The following is a 20,536-nucleotide window of genomic DNA, read 5'->3' as shown; positions in this document are numbered from 1 at the left end:
CATGACAACTTTAGCCGACCTCGTCAGAGCCCACGATCTCAAAATCATATCCTACGCTCACAATACCCAGCTCATCCTCTCGCTCTCAGCAGACACCACCACCACTAAGACCAAATTCAACAACTGTATGAAGAATATCACATACTGGATGAAGGACAATTGTTTGAAACTAAACACTGACAAGACCAAAGTGCTTATCTCTGGCAACCACACCTCCCTCTGGAATGACATCTGGTGGGCCATCGAACTCGGACTCACTCCCACACCTAAAGACCACACCTGCAACCTTGGCATCTTCCTGGACAGAAAACTCACCATGAAACAGCAGATCAATGCAGTCTCCTCCGCCTGATTTCACGCTCTCAGCATTCTCCAAAGAATCTTCAAATGGCTCCCCATCAACACGAGGAAAACCGTCACACAAGACTTAATCACCAGTCGACTGGACTACGGCAATGCACTGTACGCAGGAACCAGCACCAAACTCATGAGAAAGCTCCAGACAATACAGAACTTAGCAGCCAGACTGATCCTCAACCTTCCCAAACAGACTTACATCACCCAACACCTGGAGAACTTCCACTGACTCCCTGTCCAGAAAGATGCCAATTCAAGTTACTGGCACGACTACAAAGCATACATGAACCTCTGCCTTAACTTCCACCAACGATCCAAAAACCTTTGCTTCGCCTCCCTCGCCCTCGCACAGACCCCACACATCTGCTGTAGCCACAGGCTGCTCCTTCAACCACCTCACCTCCAGGTCCTGGAACACCCTGCCCCTCAGAACATCACCCTAGCTGACAGACTTTAGGAAGAGACTCAAGACCTGGCTTTTCGACTAAGCCAGCAGCCCAGCACCTGGATGCCCTCTCGGAAAATAAGCTGCACTTTACAAATACTGATTGATTGATTGATTGATTGATTGACGGTGCAAGGGTGCCTTCATTGGTGCTAGGCAGCACATTCTGTGCCAGCACAGGGGTAAAAGTCAGGAATGTGATGCATGCCTTAAATACAGCGCATCTTGTACTTTCCCAGTGACGCAGTGCAGTGAAGCACGGCGTCTTGCTGCACTGCACCACTAATTCATAACTTTGCCCATTAGGGCTGTGCTGCCCATTATGGAGCTTCTCTGCGGTTTTGAGGGAGGCCTGTATAGTTATTAGTATGCTCCTCTAGAGCGCTTAAAGTTCCAAGAGAGAGAACGCCCCCCTTCGCCCTTGGGCAGCGCCCATCTGATGCAGACACATTTCTGTTGGAGGAGCGCCCCGAATGCTCGTTAAGTCAGGACTGGCACTTATAACTGTAGGATGCTGCATGATGTCTGCTATTAGTTGTTTTACACAAGTCAGGGCTCATGCTCATGCACAGGGTAGAGTGTTTTTATGTCCAGTGGGGGTGGGACTCTGCCTTAGTGCAGCTGGGGTGGGGCTCAGGAGAAGGTTGCAGATCTGCTGCTGATCAGTCCTTGGGGCCTTTGGCTCATCATTCAGTTCTGTCATGCCCACATGGGCATGCCAATGCATGTGACAAGCATGTGACAAGCATGGAACAAGCTAACTGTTTCCTTTCTTCCAGGCTATCTCAGAGTGAACAATGCACCATTGTAAATGGCACAGCCATCTCAGGAGAGGCAGTGTGTTCATCCTGCCCATTCCACTGAGAAGTGCCTCATGTGGTTTTATATATGAGGATACACCCAATTCTCCTAACCACAGTCTACCTATTCGTGGCTACAAGGGGGGCACAGGCGGCAGGTGTACATACCATATTAGTGAAACAACTCACAGGTGGTCAGGTACTGACTGCAGGCCACGCAGGAATGGTGCAGTCCTTTTCATATACTGCCTACAAGTACAGCAAGTTTGCTCCATTTCAGTGCAATCTGCACTTGCAGCAAACTGGATTTTTTTTAACAAGCCGCCCCTTCTGTGTTCCAACGTGTTTCACATTTCTAAGTCACATGTGCATGCCTCTTATTTGCAACATGCATTAGCAACAGAGCAGGAAGTCTGCATGGTAAATGTAATGGCGACGTTTTGCCTAATCTGTTTCAGATCCTGACCCAGTATATACAAGCTTACACCCTTTGGGTTGGGGACTTAGACTGTCACTGTGTGCTGCATGGCGAATTGGATAGATATCCACTGAAAAGGGGACTAAACCTAACATGACAAGCAGTTTGATGGAAGTGATGAAGAGGATGGGTCTAATAGGTGTGTGGAGAAATCCACATCCAACTGTGAAGGTGTACTCCTGCCACACCCCAGCAACAAACACGTATAGCAGATTAGATAATTTCCTGTTCCAAAATTGAAGGGGCCCACTACCTAGCACAAGATATATCGGATCACTCTCCCCTCATGGTACCTACACGATAGACACAGGCTTCTCCAGGGTCCCTCTGTGGCTGTTACATGTGGAGGCTTTGTCGGACGGAATCTTCCCATAATGCTTCGCAGACATGCTTTTGCACTATTTCACCACTAATGCAAACACAACGGGTTAAAGGAGTGGGCGGCAATGAAGTTGGTGGTACTGGGTGAATGTCTGTCACACATGCATGGGTTGAAAAAACAACTGGAACAATCTCTGAGAGCACAGGAAAAAAAATGAACCTAATAAAAATGTCCTTGCCCACTAACCAGCAGAATTTGCCCCTCTGGGCTCCTTTCAAAAATTCACTTCTCAATACGTGGGACAAATTGGACAGATTCACTGCTAAGATGTACCGATAGCGGTTGCAATGGGAAGGAGATGAATCAGGCCGACTGCTGGCATGGTTGCTCCAAAGAGAGGATTCCCATCCTTCCTTAATGAGACTATGTGATAGTGCTAACCGGACGATCCTTCCTCAGCAGGGAATCAATGGCTTTCTCTTTCAACATATGCGCAAACCATATACACAGCCACACAAGACGGACAGCATGAAGAAACTGCCACACTATGTAAGGAGGAAACCATACTTGTCAATATAGATATGCATAGGGCCAAAACTGCCCGGTGGGGGAGCTACTGCCAGTGGAATTTTATCAGCACAAACATGCACTTCATTAGCTGATAAATGTTAGCTTATATATCATGAGGCTTACAAGATGGGAATACTATTTAAATCCATGCGATAAGCGAAGATTATGCTTATTCCAAAACCAGACAGCGATCCTGAGAGAGCTACTCATACCTCCCCTCTCGATGTTAAATGTGGATGTTAAACTCCTCAGCAAGGTTCTGGCAAAACAACTTCTTGGTGCGCTCCCGGGCTTGTAACATGAAGACCAATGCAGATTTATATTGCACTGGAGTACTTTACCCAATAAAAATAGACTGACACGCGTGCTGCATAGGGTGGGAACTGGTGCTGGTCAGTGGCGGCTGGTGACATTTGTCAGTGGCGGCTGGTGACATTTGAAAGTGGTGAGGCGCAAATGTTTGGGACCTGTTGGCGAGCAAGCCCGATTGTCTCTCTCACACACACAATTTGCAAGTTAATGCAGGGAGAGGGTACAGAGGGGAGGGCACTGCTAACACACACCACATCAGATCAGTCAACCGCACAGGACGGCCAGCTTTCTTATCTGCCCAGTATATAGAAGCAAGTACCTTCACCACTGCCACTCAGAAGCCCGCTTCAGTGTAGAGCCAGTAAAAAGACAAAGCAGCCTCCTTTGAAAGCTAGACAAGAAACAAACTAGTGACACATAACCAAACACAGGCATCTCTCTGATCAATGTATCACAAATCATGCCTAGAAAAGTTGTCTCCAGTCTTCTGATTACCATTCTATCATTTGTTTTGCAAATGTATTTATTCGGTATCGTGGGTAAAACAAATTCACACATATTGCACAGGAATGCTCCCGTTCGATTGAGAAAGGTCCGTTACTGTTCATGTCGCAATATGTGCCGTACAATAAACATCAAACAAGTGGATCACAAGTTGGTGGTAAATGCTGCAAAGACGAAGGTGAATGTCTTTGGGAAATACAAGAACAAATCAACACACAGCTGGAGCTTTGGCAATCTTAAAATCGCTTCAACTTCAAATTACAATTACTTAGGCATCTGGTTCTCGGAAAATGGCAAACTAAATCTACATCTTAAACACCTCACAGGGAAAGCCAGGGCCTCAGCTTTAACATTTGCGTTATACAAACTACATAGCTTTGTACACAGCTCATCAGCAGAAGCTATATTAAGAACTATCAAAGCAAAATTATTACCGACAATTTCATACAGACACTTAACATATCCTTGGATATTGCCCTCACCCCTGGACAAACTTCAGTGTACGACGTACAGAAGAATTTTTAACCTGAAGTGTGGAGAAGTGTGGCTCAGTGGTTAGAGGCGGCAGACCCGGATGCTGGGATCGACCGTGGACCAGGGTTTGATTCCCTGCCTCAGCGGGTCTCGGGCTCAAAATTCCACGGCCTCGACAATTCTCGCTCCGGTGCCTACTCGACTCACGGGGTCTCACTCTGCAACTCTGGGCAATAGCTTGCTTAATCTCCACAACGGCCCCTCGTGGCGGGATGCCTGGCTTTCACCTTGTGGACACCCTGCCGGGGCCTCTCACAGGGGAATACCAGGACGGGTTCCCTAAGCAAGCGCCAGGATGCCCTTTGGGTGACAGGTTGCGCTATATAAGTACACCTACATTTACATTTACAATAAGAATACACGACTGTTCCTCTTACGACTTGAGTTCCGTCTGAAAGGGAAGGACGTCTTTGAATGTAATTGTAAGGCATTGTTTCTTACATATTTTCATTTTCAGGGCAGTCGCGGCCTGCATTACGGGCGGGGGGGAGAGGGGGTGGAAGTGGGGGTGGAAGTGGGGTTGTTGGGGCGGAGTGGAGGGGGGGGACGGGAGGTGGGATAATTAAATATTAACAACCAAAACTTACCTTAGTTAATGGCTTCCTGCTTTTCTTTCCTGACTGAGGCTCCAGACTTCCGACTCCCGCCGTCGCTGTAGAATTCCGACCTCTGGGTTGAGCTCGTCATCAGAAGGCAGCAGGCAGCCTCCCTCCCCTCCACAGCAGCTGCGCTGTGATTGGTTCGGCCGGCTGCCCTACCGACGTCATTTCTCTCTGTATGCTGCAGCATACAGAGAGACAGGGAGAGTGGGAGGGGTTACTCAAGGGCAGGGGGGAGCGGCTTGCCTACTGTGTTAATACTGTCTGTTTGGGCAGCCTCTCAGGCTGCCCAAACAGACAGTATTACCAACAGTGGGCAAGCCGCTCCCCCCTGCCCTCGAGTAACACCGCCCACACAGGAACTTCTGCTTTCTCGCCGTGCGAGAAGGCAAGGCAGAAACAAATGGTAGGTATTATCATTGGTAATAATAACTACCTTTGTTTTCTTTCTCGCACGGCGAGAAAACAGGGGGGACAGCGCCCAAACGCCCCCATGGACGAGCCGCCACTGGTGCAGGTGAATATGCGCCAGCCCTGGTTGACTTTGCACAAACATTTGACTCGGACAACTGGGAGTAAATGTGGTAGATCTTGCGGGCGATGGATCTTGGACAGACATATATCAGATGGATTCAGTTGCTATATATAAAACCACTGGCCCGGTTCTGAACTGGCGTCTTGGTCTTTGAAAAGTTTGTAATGGAACTTGGGACACACTAGGGCTACCCTCTGCTGCTTCTGCTTTTTGCTTTTTGCCCTGGTAATGGGCAAAAAGCTGGGGAGTGTGCTTCACCTTTGAAGCATAAGAGTGGGAATTTTCGATGCAAGTAGTATCCTTATACGCCAATGACTCCATGGTGTATCTCAGGCACCCAAACCACTTTGTCCAGATCAAACTGCAGGTCTTGAAGGATATTGAGAGCTTTTGGACTGCACATTAACCATGATAAATCTAGACTTTTCCCATTGGGGGTTTGACAGAAGCCTGGCTGATGAAGGGTAATACCCAGAAGCCGGTCCCAGGATGCTTGTTCCGGTCCAGGGAGGACCTAGCTTGGCAGTTCGGTCTGGACTGTTCCCATGAGGCACAGGGACAAGACTGATTTGCATATGGCTGGGTCTAAACTGGGGTGGCATGGTGAGCAAAAGAACGATGGATTTAACCCAGATCTCTTGACTAAGGGGGAATGTATGATTTATTCAGCATTCCGTCCATCATTTGTTTACATAGATCTTTTTTTTCAAGATCACGATGATGCCTTCTTTAATGAAACAAACCTTTACATCTCTGAAAATCATACGAAAGCAGACGTACCAAGCCTTGTCTCTTTATGCTTAGAGGGAACCAATCTTTTGAGTTTCTCTCATCCAGTCCCTGAGTGAAATCGCGCTCTTCCGGGTTGTTGCCTTTTTTATTTGAACTCTTAGGGGTATATTCACAAGAACGTGTGATAACTACTGCAAGAGTAGGGTAACACAACTTTCAACATCGCAGTCTATCGCGGGAAAACAAATCCGTGACAATATGGAATTCACAATACGGCGGTAGCAAGCAATAGTTTGCCGACACCGCGGCCAATGCCCGTGAGACAACAACCTCGACGGAGAGAAAAAGACAAACACCAACGCAAAAAAACCTGTGATGCGCAAAAGCGCAATAAGAAAACAGTGACAACCAGCACAAGGGCAGCAATACTCACGAGCAATGCGGGAAAAAGCACAAGAACAGCATACGGAAAATGCCACAGAACAAAATTTATCAACAGCGGAGTACCACAGATGCACCCTGGCTAACTGCAGAGGACAACATGTACACCACAACATCCAAGCACCTTGGAAGAACAGAACTGACAGGCACACCACATGAAAGAGTACAGTGGCAGCCAAATCAGAGCTGCAGGAGCGACACACCCACCGTGCAGCATACGCACATAAGCAGGAGTGCACCCTGCTGACAACATTCTGGTACAAACAGCACCCCCACCACATTTGAACACAGGACACAACTGGTTTAGCAAATGTGCGCAACCTGCCAAATCACATCTGCAACCGCAGGGAAATGTAACATGACAATGTACAAGTACAACTTGTAACCTGCAAATATGTTTTATTCACACATGCAGTGCATTTGGACATTTTCTACTGTCGCATGATTGCCATGGACGGTCACAATGTGACGTGCTCATGAGAAGTAAGTGTCAATGATGGTATTCTTAAGGGCCATTCCTGCCACTGCTGCAGTGGGATGTGGGCCACCTGCAGAATCACCACCATCATCGGCCGGTACCTCTGGAACTGGGATCCATGGGGCCCTTGTGTGAACACACATGTTGTGCAACACACAACATACAATGAGCAGCTTGCACACAATGTCTGGGCTGTACAGGAGCTTCCCGCCTGTGCCGTCCAGGCACCTGAAACGTGACTTCAGCACGCCAAATGTGCATTCAACGATGCCCCTGACGGTAAACAGACATAATATCGATTCCAAAATATCGATTGGGCAAAATATCGAGTAAAAAATATAGACTGGACAAAATATAGACTAGACAAAATATAGACAACAAAAATATCGAGTAATATCGACTAGAATAGCCAAAATATTGAATCAAAAATATAGACTAGACATAATATAGACTAGATAAAATATAGATAACAAAAATATCGAAAATAAGGTAAGTTATTAATATTTAATAATATTTGTGTAATATAAATCTGTAGCGGGTTGTGGGTTTATAGGGGAATAGGGTGGGAAGTAATTTAATTATAAATAATTAATTATGTAAATTTAATTTAATTGTTAATTAAATAATAATTGGTAATTAATTAAAATATAATTGTTAATTAATTTAAAATGAATAATTGATAAATAAATAATTTTTAGTAATTGATTTTCTGTAGCGGGTTGTGTGTTTACAGGGGAATAGGGTGGGAAGTAATTTAATTATAATGAATTAGTTATGCAAATTTAATCTAATTGTTAATTAAATAATAATTGGTAATTAATTTAAATATAATTGGTAATTAATTAAAAATAAATAATTGATAAATAATTAAAATTTTGTAATTTATTTTCTGTAGCGGGTTGTGTGTTTATAGGGGAATAGGGTGGGAAGTAATTTAGTTTTAAATAAATAAATATGTAAATTATTAATATTTTTAAATTAATTATTAATTGGTAAATAATTAAAATATAATTGGTAATACATTTAAAATAATTAATTGGGAATAGTAATTTTCACCCCTACGCTATCCAACGCTTTCCCTACTGTTGCACCCACTGGAGTTGGAATAGTAATTTTTACCCCTACGCTATCCAACGCTTTCCCTACTGTTGCACCCTCTGGAGTGGGAATAGTAATTTTTACCCCTACGCTATCCAACGCTTTCCCTACTGTTACACCCACTGGAGTGGGAATAGTAATTTTTACCCCTACGCTATCCAACGCTTTCCCTACTGTAGCACCCACTGGAGTGGGAATAGTAATTTTTACCCCTACGCTATCCAACGCTTTCCCGACTGTAGCACCCACTGGAGTGGGAATAGTAATTTTTACCCCTACGCTATCCAACGCTTTCCCTAATGTTGCACCCACTGGAGTGGGAATAGTAATTTTTACCCCTACGCTATCCAACGCTTTCCCTACTGTTGCACCCACTGGAGTGGGAATAGTACATTTTACCCCTACGCTATCCAACGCTTTCCCTACTCTTGTACCCACTGAAGTGGGAATAGTAATTTTTACCCCTACGCTATCCAACCATCTCTTTAATGTAGCACCCACTGGAGTGGTTACATTAAATTTAAACCTTTTGCTATGCTATGGTAAATATATTCTATATGTTTTATTAATAACATGTATTTAAATATATATATGTATTATTATTATTAATTTTTAAAGTTACATTAATTATGTAATAATGTTACATTTATTTAATAATTTTAACAATGTTTATATTAAATATATTTAATATTATAATAGTTTTAACTTATTTTAAATATATTAAAAAAACGATATTTTGACAGTCTATATTTTTAACACTCGATATTTTAAACTAGATATTTTTGTACTTACCTTAGTGAAGATAGAAAGTCGATATTATGTCCCTCGATATTTTGGCATCGATATTATGGCAACTCGATATTTTGGCAGTAGATATTATTTCAGTGATCCGCCCCTGGTGTGTATGTGGGCCACATTGTACTGCCTCTGTGCGTGTGTGGCCAGGTCTCGGAGGGATGTCATCATCCAAGGGCAGAGTTCATATCCTTGATCACCTGTGACAGTGCAGGGAGAAAAGAGTCAATACTTGGTTCGGCAGAATGTGATGGCAGGTCCACAAATCCAGTGACGCCTGTGCTGGCTGTGTGTGGGGTGAGTGTAAGCCAGCCTGCAGGGAGTAGCTGATGCTGACAACTACACCAACAGTCATCAGGCATGCAGAAATGCAATGTCAGTACTACAAGGGGGGATGACACGTGTTGCACAGGGCTAGTGGCCCCGGATACACAGCGGGCGACCCGGGCCCACCGCCACGCTGACCTGCGGGAGACTGGGGTAGGGTCATGTGGGCAGAGCAGTGCCCCAAATGTATCATGGCTGCATTCCGCATTACCACACGTTCAGCTGGTGCATGGCTGTGGTGCCATGAATTGTCAATATTGGGTGCAGGGGTAGCCCAGGATGACCATGGAGTGGTGTGGTCGTGTCCGGTAGGTGGTTGTGTAGTTTGACATGTTGATTGTGGTTTGGCCACATGTGCATCCCCACAGTTGTGCATTGTGCTTTGGAGGCTTTGGGGTGTGTTGATTAGGTACTTACCAGCGAGCAGTCCCGTTCCATATGTGCCACCCTGGAAGCGCTGGTTGATGATGGACTGTCGGAAGATGAAGGAATCAAGCACACTGCCTGGCTAGTTGGCGATGACATTGGTGAAGAGTCCCCGGTGGTCCACTATTGCCTGCACATTGATGGAATGCGTGTGCTTTCTGTTGCAGTGGTGGTGTGCAGTATCCACAGGGCGCACAAGTGGGACACGTGTGCAGTTGATTGCCCCCAACATGGCCGGAAATCCGGCTATGGCGTAGAAGCCTTGCTTTGTCTCTCGCTGTTTCTGCGCAGTGTTGGGGAAGTGAAGGTACTGGGGTATGAAGCTGAGGATGGCATCCAGGACAGGTGTGATGAACTTTGATAGTGCTGGCTGTGAAACCCCTCTGACTCTGGCAGTTGTTGGTTGGAAGGTACAGAGGCCAACAGGTGCAGCACAGCCAGCAGATTTGTCTGCGGAGGGATGTTGGTTCTCCGCTGTGTTGGGACTGTGAGCCTGTGGGCGATGTGGGTCATGATGCGGTGAATGGTTGTCCTTTTGAGCCTGTAGTGGGCAATGACTTCCTTGGGCGTTAGGTCTGTGAGCGTGGTGTGTTTCCGGTAGGTCTGCTGTCTTACTCTGCTCTGCCTCTGTGGTGGTCGGGGGGTGGCGGGTGGGTCCGGGTCCTGGAGGTGGTGGCGGTTCTGAGGGTGGTGGTAGTCGGTGTTGTGGCCCTGTTGGGAATTTGAGCTGCATGATGAGTAGCTCCATGGCGTTGTTTGTTGTTCGGGTGTGGCTTTGTGCGTGGCTCCGTTGCCTACTGCAGGTAGTCATCCGTCTTAACACCTGTTTGAGGCAGGTGTTAAATACCTGCGGCAACCGCGGCTTATCGCATGTTTTCGGTTCCCTTCGCGGATCTGTCAGTTTGTTGTGAAAGTGGTGGTGGTTTTTTTTCGTGTGTTTCTGAACGGGAACGCCTACTCTGCATCTCATGAGCGTTAGTTGGTGGTGTCCGCCGTGGTGTTAGGTTTTGGGGCTGTTATCGTGGGAATTCTGACGATGTCTGTTGTTTGCACCAGCTTGTGAATGGGGTATTAGTTCTATCTCCACTTTTGATGCGTTAAGGTAGAGATAAATCGGAGGTAAGTCCTTGTAAATATGCCCTTTAGTCTTAAGTTGCTGGAACCTTGTTCGTAATTACATTGGGCCACCTGGGAGAGCAGGACAGCAGAAGAGCAATAAGTATATATTGTATAACAGCCAGATATGCCGAGTTTTTGAAATGTAGAAACAAGGTTCACGTGTCGCTGTCAGCTCACCTTCACATGATTCTGTGCACAATGAAGTTGTCCTTGTTTGCTATAACTGGTGCTTATGTAAAGTGCACTCAATGTTTCGGGTCGATGGCACGCTATATAAAACTGCAAAAACATTTGATTAAAATGACAACTTTTTCATTAAAGTGCCTAAATTCCTTTGTGGTGAATTTGCGCTACATAAATGTGCCCAAAATGTAAAAAATATTAAATTTGTCAACAAGCAGGACTATAGGAAATTTGTTTCTGGCATGGCCCCAAGCTACGGACCTACCTTCAACAGCACCACTAGTGTTTTGGCTCTGCAATGTCTCCAAAAATTATCATACTAAATGGCAGCATACACTATATACTTTAAAAATTAAATGGCCAGTTACCAGTTACCTATTTTTGGTGCTACAGATGCACAAAGAGTTTTTGATGGAACGCTGTTACTTGTTTTGTTTCTTTGGAATGTTCACATCACTCAAGACACAAGAGATTATTAAACAATTAAACAATTTCCAACACATTGTCAAATTAGCTAAAGGGTCAGTTTCCAAACACTAAATTTAAGGACAACAAATGCATTATGATTGTTTGCTGGGCCTCTATTACTTGGGGTGTCTTTTGGAATGTGCACTTCACTCCAGGCCCAATGGGTTAGTAAACAATTTTCCAATTTCCGACACTCTGTGTAAAATGCTACCCTTCCTTCCACCACTGTGCACACTCCAACTATACCTCAAGAGTACAATCATTCAGCCACTCATACCTCTCTTATAAAATATTTCAACTCTAAATTTGTTTGAACATCACTATATAATACATGCTTTAGTGCTTAGGAACGCCCAAACGTTTTAGCCGCTTTGGGTGACCCACCCTACCCCAGCACTACTAATCAATTAGTTGTGCAATAGATACAAAAAAAATCTGGAGCTTAGCTCCTACCTATTTGGTTTTTTTCATTACTAAAAAGGCAAAGCTATCCACACAGTTCCACGCCACACAATTCAACACCACACATGTCCAATCCACACCACATAATTCAACACCAAACCACATAATTCAACTCAACAGCACAATTACACAAAACACCACATGCGTCCAATCCACACCACAGATTTCAACATCATTGTGAGAAAGTACCATCTTTCTTGCCTTGGTATGCCCCAGCTTTTTTTCTGAACTGCTGATGTACTTTGACTGAGTGTGCCCTGGGTCCCTGTCAATCAGGTACCCAGGGCCTGTGTTCCTTCCCTAAAAAGAAAAGCTATTCTGAAACAAAATACCCAATTGGCATCTCTGGCCACCTGTCAACCCCTAGTAAATGGTACCCTAGGTACCCAGGGCATGGTGACCAGAGAAGACCCCTGAGGGCTGCAGCACTTATTGTGCCACCCTCAGGGGCCCTGTACCCTGGCACCCACACACTGCCTTTGCAGGCTGAGTGCCTAAGTACAGAACTAAAACAAGAGTTGACATGGCACACATCCCTGTGTGCCATGCCCACAGAACCCACTGCCCTGGCATACTTCAGTCACCCCTCTAGCTGGGTGCCCTATGCCAGAGATGAGGGCACAGGTGCATGAGCCCTGTGCCCCTACAGTACCCAGGGCCATTCCTGGGCACTGTAAGTGCAGTGATGCCATTTAAGAGTATATGGTGCTGGGGGGTTGTCATTACGAACTCCACAGCACCATAATGGCTACACTGAAGACTGACAAGTTTGGTACCAATCTTCTCAGCACATTAAACCTACACTGATGCCAGTGTGGGATTTAATGTAAAATGCACGAGAGGGCATCTTAGAGATGCCCTCCAAAACCCGAACCTACAATCCACATCTGGGCTGAGTGGCTGCAGAGGCTGCCACACAGCAGACATGTTGCTAGACCCCTGGGTGGAGAGACCCCCGCTCTCCTGGGCCTGCAACAATGCACATCCTGGGCGAGGTGCTATGTCTCCTCCCCGAGGATGGACAGGGGGAAGCTTCAAAGGCATACCACCTCTGATAGCTTCTCCAGACTATTTGCTGTTCCCAGCAACTGGCCCCTACCCATTCTACCCCCACTCTGGTGGGAAGACTGACGGGAAAAACTACGTCAGGAAGGAGGGTGTGCCAACCTTTGTCAACTCTACCCCTCAGGTGGAGGAGGCGAGGTGAAGCACGACCCCGGGCTCCGGCCATCTTGTAGATGGGGAGCCATGCCCAATCCCAGCTAGGATCCTGCCCCCCCCCCCCCCACAGGAGAGGAGCAGGCTAGGGGGGGTCCTCACCCCAGGACAGGGACCCATTGGTCCCTGCCCTTGCCCTACCTGTAACGCCTCTAAATTTAATATTTAGGGGCTCCCTGAACCTTCCTTCCTCAGATCCCAATATCAAAAGAAGAAAGAAGATCAAGAAGAAGAAGACCCGCCGCGCAGCTGCTAACAACAGGACAACAACAACTGACTTGGCCCCAGCCCTACCGGCCTGTTGAACCTGGAACCTGCTCCTGCCTAATCCTGGCGACCTCCGCCAACAGCAACCTTGGGACACCCAGAGAACCTGCCTGCCTTGACCCTCTCGAAGATTGGGACTCCCATCAGCAGAGGCTCTGCTGCAACAACCCACCTGGTGCTCACCAGGAAGCTCCGGACCAGCCCACTCTGCACCAGCCGAGCCCGGGCCGGGCCAACCTGAACCAAGACCACGAGGGCGTCCCCCGGTGACTGGGACCCAAAGTCCAGTGCCCCAAGCCCCTCTTCGACGAACCAGCTGACGCCTGCAGATTCAGAACCAGGGGCCACCCCAACCGCGACCAGCCGAGGATAAGCATTTCCGCCCCCCAAAGACACCCCTGCACCTGGCGCCCCGCAGCCCCGCAGCCCCCTGTGCCTCCCTTTGGGGTACCTACCTGTGCTTCATCATCCCAACTTACCTCTCGAAGTGCTGGTCCCCCCTGGAGAGTCAACGTCCCCGAGCCTGCAGCCTTTGTTCCTTTTTCAAGATCCTCATTGGATAACATTGAGTACCCGACGGCTCAAAAGCACCCTGCACTCAGCCGCCCGAGTGCCACTGGCTGTGACCTCTTTGTCCTATCCTACTTCCCCCCTTGCCCTGAGCAAGTGACCAGGAGCCCAGCTCCCAGAGCCCCGTGGCCTGCTAGCCAGCAGCTACCAACCGAAGGCCCCCTTTCCTTCATTGGATAACATTGGGCCTACCTACCTCTGCACCCGTCCGCCCCTGTGCCGCTGGGACTGAACTAACTGTACTCACCTGACACTGGGGATTCCCTGAGTCTATGCCCAGAACCCTAACTTCACCAACCAAGTACTCACCTAGAAACCGGTAATTCACTTACCTGCCATTGGTAACATTGACCCATTTGGAGTCGAACATTTTCTGTGTGAAGTTTTGAAAACGGAAAATATTCCTATAAAATCAGCCAAAGTCTGCATTCGAAAATACTCCCTTGTGATCAGGAGAGAAGCCACTACTGTACCTTTCAGCCCAGTACTGAACCGCAAAAGTAATCCCTAGCGGGTTTACTAGTAACCTGTATTTTCTCCATAGGAACCCATTGTCTGCTTTTCTATGAAATTTCTTCTAAGTGTCTACTTTTGAACACTGCAAATATTCTTTAAAAATCGTACGAAATACTGAAACGCAATTACCTACCTGTTTTGAGTTAAGCCCCCAGTGCTGGCCCTAGGAGACTAGTGCTGGGTTACAAAAGTAACGCGATCGTACTTTACCTGTAACCTGAATTTCCTCCCATTGAATAACATTGTCAGAATTACCTTGAAAAGTTTCTAAGTGTGAACTTTTAAAACAGCTTTATATACAGGAAAGTTCATCACAGTAACTAAAACGTTTTTGCTAATCTGGATTCAGCTTAGACCCCAGGACTGAATCTAAGATCTAGTCCTGGAACTACCAAAGTAATCCATAAAGTAATCCACTGTACTTGCCTATGAAAAACCCATTGAGCTCAATGCTAGAGTGTGTTTCAGAACTGTGTTGCTTATGAGCTATCCTGTAAGTATTGTGTGTGCAAACTTATTGCTCCTCTGGAAAGTATTTACATGAGAGTACTCATGACTTGAAAAGTATATTTTTATAACTGTTGGTTCTAAAAATAAAACAACTATATCTGAGGATATAACAACAATTGGCCGGGAGTTCAGTTCTTGAGTGTGTGAAACGTTATGCTGACTGAGTTTGTACAACAAATGCTTTACACTGTCCTCTGGCACTGCATTACTGCTCGACCAAGCTACCACTTTGGAGAGTAAGGTCAGTTCTGACTTTAACCTCTGTTATACCTTTGGCGTTGGTGGACTCTATGCACACTGTACTTAGTTATTGTCCAGTATATATAGAGCCACTTTCTCACATTGGTGGATCAGCGGTGGGATACAAACTTGCATTTGTTGGACTACTTAGTTACCATCTGATCACACAACAGAACTCATAAATTGCCTTTAGAATTCTGAAATTGGTCTTTTGCAAAAAATACTAAAACTCTGGTAGGGCCTTGCTGAAGTCCCATTAGAATTTCTGAAAAATAAAAGTCACTACAAGCTAGGGTAGAGGGTGAAAACTATCAGGTTATAATGTCTCAAAGGAACCCAGCTGTTAGTGAAGATAATACAGACCTGGTGGAGGAACTCGACCTCACACCATACTTGCACTTGGACTTCAAGGAATTGAGGGCCCTATGCAAAGTTAAACAAATAACTGTAGGTCTGCATCCAACCAAACAAGGGCTCCAGGAGCTCCTGGCTGAGTATGCAAAAGACCACCCCTCTGAGCAGGGTGACACCCACCCAGAGGAAGAAGAGAGGGAAGAGGGGGAGGATAATGCCCCCCCATCATTAGGGAAGAAAGGGTCTCTGTACCCTTAATTCCAAGAGTCAGCCTTTGGGAGACTCGGAACCACACAGGTGGACTGGGTCCCAGAGAACCCATTGGGGAAAGCCCCAATTCAGGGGACAACTTTCTAACAAAGTTGGCCAAGATATTAGACCTAGAGACCAGGCTCCTGGCTCTAGAAAAAGAAAGAAAAGAGATGGGCCTAACCCCCATCTCTAATGGCAGCAATACCAATAACAAGGATAGAGAGCAATATTATGATCCTAAAATTCCCAAAGGGATTGTCCCTAAATTTGAGGAAGGTGATGACATAACTAAGTGGCTCACAGCCTTTGAGAGGGCTTGTGATATCAGACAACTAAAGAAACCTCTCTGGGGGGCACTCCTATGGGAACTGTTCTCTGGTAACTGCAGAGACAGACTTCTGGCCCTCTCTGGGCCAGATGCAGGGTCCTATGACCTCATGAAGAAGACTCTGATTGAGGGATTTGGACTCACTACTGAGGAGTACAGAATTAGGTTCAGGGGGGCTCACAAAACCCAGACCCAATCCTGGGTAGATTTTGTAGATTACTCAGTAAAGACACAGGATGGTTGGTTAACTGGACACAATGGGCATGACTTTACTGGACTGTATAATTTGTTTATGAAGGAACACATTTTGAGTAATTGCATACATGAAAAGTTACTTGAGCATTTGGTAGACCTAGGTCTAATTTCTCCTCAAGAATTGGGAAAGAAGGCAGACCATTGGGTCAAGACTAGGGTGGCAAGGACAGCCACTGGGGGCGACCAAAAGAAGGTGGTCACAAAAAATCCCCCCAAGGGGAAAGGTGGTGAGAATCCCCAAGATAAAAAGTCTGAGTCTGCTAAAGGGCTCTAAAAACCTGTTCAGGTGGGTGGGTCCCAATCTACTCCCTATGTGCCCCAGCCCTATAGGGAAGAAACATTGATCCTAACAAGACCTATTGTAACAACTGTAAGAGTTTGGGACATTTAACTGTAGACAAGAACTGCCCCTACAACAAAGCCCCTAAGGCACCCATTCCAGCTACTCCAGGGACAGTAAATCTAGAGATGGGATCAGAGGACTGCCCAGAGCAAATCTGGGAATACACTCAAGCTAGTCTAGTCTCCTTGGGGGATATGGAGGTTGCCAGTGTGGCTGGATGGCCACCCAACTGTAACAAGTATCTGAAATACCGCTCCATTAATGGAACTAGAGTAGAAGCCCTGAGGGATACAGGTGCCAGCATCACTATGGTAAGGGAAAAGCTGGTTTCCCCAGAGCAATACCTGGTTGGGAAAACTTACCCAGTCACCAATGCTGACAGCATTACCACCCAATGCCCTCTAGCTATGGTGACATTAGGATGGGGGGAGGTTACTGGCCTGAAACTGGTAGTGGTCTCACCACAATTGCCAGTTGACTGTGTGCTTGGAAAAGACCTGGAGACCTCGGCCTGGGCTGAAGTTGAGCAAGTAACCCATGCAGCCATGCTGGGTATCCCTAGACTGGTGTGTTTCCAAACCAGAGCACAGAGCAAAAAGAAGGGTGAACAAGTGAGGTTGGAGCCTGAAAGTATGTCCCAACCAACCAAGAGAAGAAGCAAGGAGACTGGTGAACCAGCTTCTACACAGCCAGCCTCTCAGGACCCCTCTCCTCAGGGAGAGGACTTGGAAACCCTAGGAGGAACTGAGCCCATGGAGCTTGAGCCTTACCAGGTTGGACTCCTGGGCCCAGGGGGACCCACTAGGGAAGAGCTGTGCCAGGGTCAGCGAGACTGCCCCACTCTTGAAAGCCTGAGGCAGCAAGCCGCTGCAGAAGCAAAGGGAGATGTCAGTGGTACCCACATAGCTTATTGGGAAGAGGGATTACTGTATGCTGAGGCAAGAAACCCCAATCCTGGAGCTACCAGGAGAGTGGTAGTGCCACAGAAGTACAGGGAGTTCCTCCTAACTTTAGCTCATGGCATCCCCCTAGCTGGACACCTGGGGCAAACCAAAACTTGGAAAAGTTGGTTAGCCACTTTTAATGGCCCCAGATGAACCAGAAAGTGAAGGCGTTTGTGAGCTCCTGTGTTACCTGTCAGGCCAGTGGCAAGACAGGTGGCAAGCCAAAGGCCCCCCTGATACCACTGCCAGTGGTGGGGGTGCCCTTTGAAAGGGTAGGTGTGGACATTGTGGGTCCACTTGAACCTCCCACAGCCTCAGGGAACAAATTCATTCTAGTAGTAGTGGATCATGCTACTAAGTACCCTGAAGCAATTCCCCTTAGGGTTACTACAGCTCCTGCAATAGCCAAGGCCCTCCTAGTTGTCTTCACCAGGGTAGGGTTTCCTAAGGAGGTGGTCTCAGACAGAGGTACCAACTTCATGTCTGCTTACCTGAAACACATGTGGAAGGAGTGTGGGGTGCAGTAAATGTAAATGTAAATGTAGTATACTTGTAAAGCGCACAGCTGCCCCAGCAACGGGGCGTCCCGGAGCAGTATACAGCTGTGGAACCCTTCCTGGCTCTCCCTGTGAAATGCCCCTCCTGGGCACCCCAAGGTGAAGCCAGGCATCCCAGCGCTGTTGGGGCCGTTGTGGAGATTAAGCAAGCTATTGCTCAGAGTTGCAGCGTGGGACCCATGATTAGAGTAGGCGCCAATGCGAGAATTATCGAGTCCGCGGACATTGAGCCCAAGACCCTGCTGCGTCGTGAATTGAATTCTGGTCCTGGGCCTGATCTCTGCTTCAGGGTCTGCCGCATCTAACCAGTAAGCCACACTTCTCCACGTACAAGTTCACTACCCCATACCACCCACAAACCAATGGCCTTGTAGAAAGGTTCAACAAGACATTGAAAGGTATGATCATGGGGCTCCCTAAAAAACTCAAAAGGAGATGGGATGTCCTGTTTCCATGCCTGCTTTTCGCTTATAAGGAAGTGCCACAGAAGGGTTTTCACCCTTCGAACTTCTGTTTGGTCATCCTGTAAGGGGACCCCTTTGTCTTGTAAAGGAGGGTTGGGGGAGGCCTCTACAAGAACCCAAACAGGACATTGTGGACTATGTGCTTGGCCTAAGGTCCAGAATGGCTGAGTACATGGATAAGGCATCCAAAAATCTTGAGGCCAGCCAGGAGCTGCAGAAGCACTGGTATGACCAAAAAGCTTTTCTTTTCAAAATCAAAAGAGACTAGCTAGGTTTAAACAGAAAAGACTCAAAGGAGTACGTATGTCAAGGGAAACCAGTAGGTTTTATTTGAAAGCCCTCACCCACCAACCTAGTTGGTGGCATGCTTCATCATCGGGCCCCACCGCAGTGGCACCTAACGTGCCCCGGGTGTGCTTCGACGCCAGATTACTGCGGAGCTGGTATAATTGCTGAGTGTGCAATGTGGTGAGTATGAAGGTGAAAATTTAAAAAGCCATACAGAAATCCCAGCACCCGAGGGTAAAAACTATTTTAATAAAACTGGGTATCTGTTGGCACGTTAAAAAGGCAGACGGACACAGTGGAGTATGGATTATGACCTCCAGTGTCCTGTGTGGTCTACATGTTTCAGCCTGGCCTTTCTTAATTTGAAACAGGCTTTCCTCAGGACCAAGTGAGTATGTGTGGGGGTATTAAAATGAATTACAGTGAGTGTGTTTAAGGTTCTATGTGTAGCACACACTAAGGTGCTATATGGGTGAGAAGGGGGTTCCCTCTCGCTTTGCTACATATAACATAGAGGGGGAGACATACAGACGTACAGGGTAGAGTCATATTAGCATATTATTGCAAAAAAACACAGTCGTCATTCCACCGTCTTGTAAGGTGAGTGAGCGAACTATACATGGCTAAAGTGTGGTCTTGTCAGTGGCAAGACTCAAGTGAAGGTTATCTAGAAGCCGGTTGTAGTGGTGATCTAGAAAACGAACATGTCAATGTGAGGTTCAGGTAAGTGAAAGAAAATCAATTATTGTCCTCACACAGTGTTTTGCTGATCAAAGCCTCCTTGGGTCGCCTGGCAGAGAAAGAGACCCTAAAAGAAGGTGGTATTGGTTTTAAATAATTATCCGACCTGTAAGGGAAAACCTCAACACCTTACCCCAACAGTAGCTGTAGTGCGCAGCCTCATTTACTCACGAAACTGTCGATCTAGTTCCTCCCTGGACCTGTAATCCTTCTGCGGCGCCCGGATGTAAGTGAGGGCTGGCCGAGCCTGTTTATTTAAAGGTTCAGTCATTGATTACACCTGGATTAAGGTAGAAACAGAGGGAGGGGTAGCCGCGCTGAAAGCGCCATGTCATGCGCGCTCTGCGCATGCGTTAGGAGAGTAGCGGACCCTATCCGGCGCATGCGCCTGCTGGTAATGCCTCTCTGCGCATGTGCGGGTAGTTCGAGACTACCGCGCATGCGTGGAAGGTGCCGCGCATGCGTGGAAGGGTGTGTAAGCGCTCATGGTAGCGCTAGTATGCAATGAAACCTTTTTTCAGGGGCAAAAAGGTGTCAAAAATGATATTGACACTGGAAGGTGACAAATGAATGGTACAAAAATGTGAGAAGGATTAGTTTATGCCCAAATTACAGAGGAAGGAAGCCTCAGTCATTGAGTGTGGACAATGCACAGAATAGAGAGGAAGGGCTATGCACAGAATAGAGAGGAAAAGGACTCAGTC

Source organism: Lissotriton vulgaris, unplaced genomic scaffold (genome assembly GCF_964263255.1).
Source record: "Lissotriton vulgaris unplaced genomic scaffold, aLisVul1.2 SCAFFOLD_261, whole genome shotgun sequence".
Taxonomy (NCBI): domain Eukaryota; kingdom Metazoa; phylum Chordata; class Amphibia; order Caudata; family Salamandridae; genus Lissotriton; species Lissotriton vulgaris.
The sequence above is the reverse complement of the archived record's forward strand: the minus strand, read 5'-3'. Positions refer to the sequence as shown.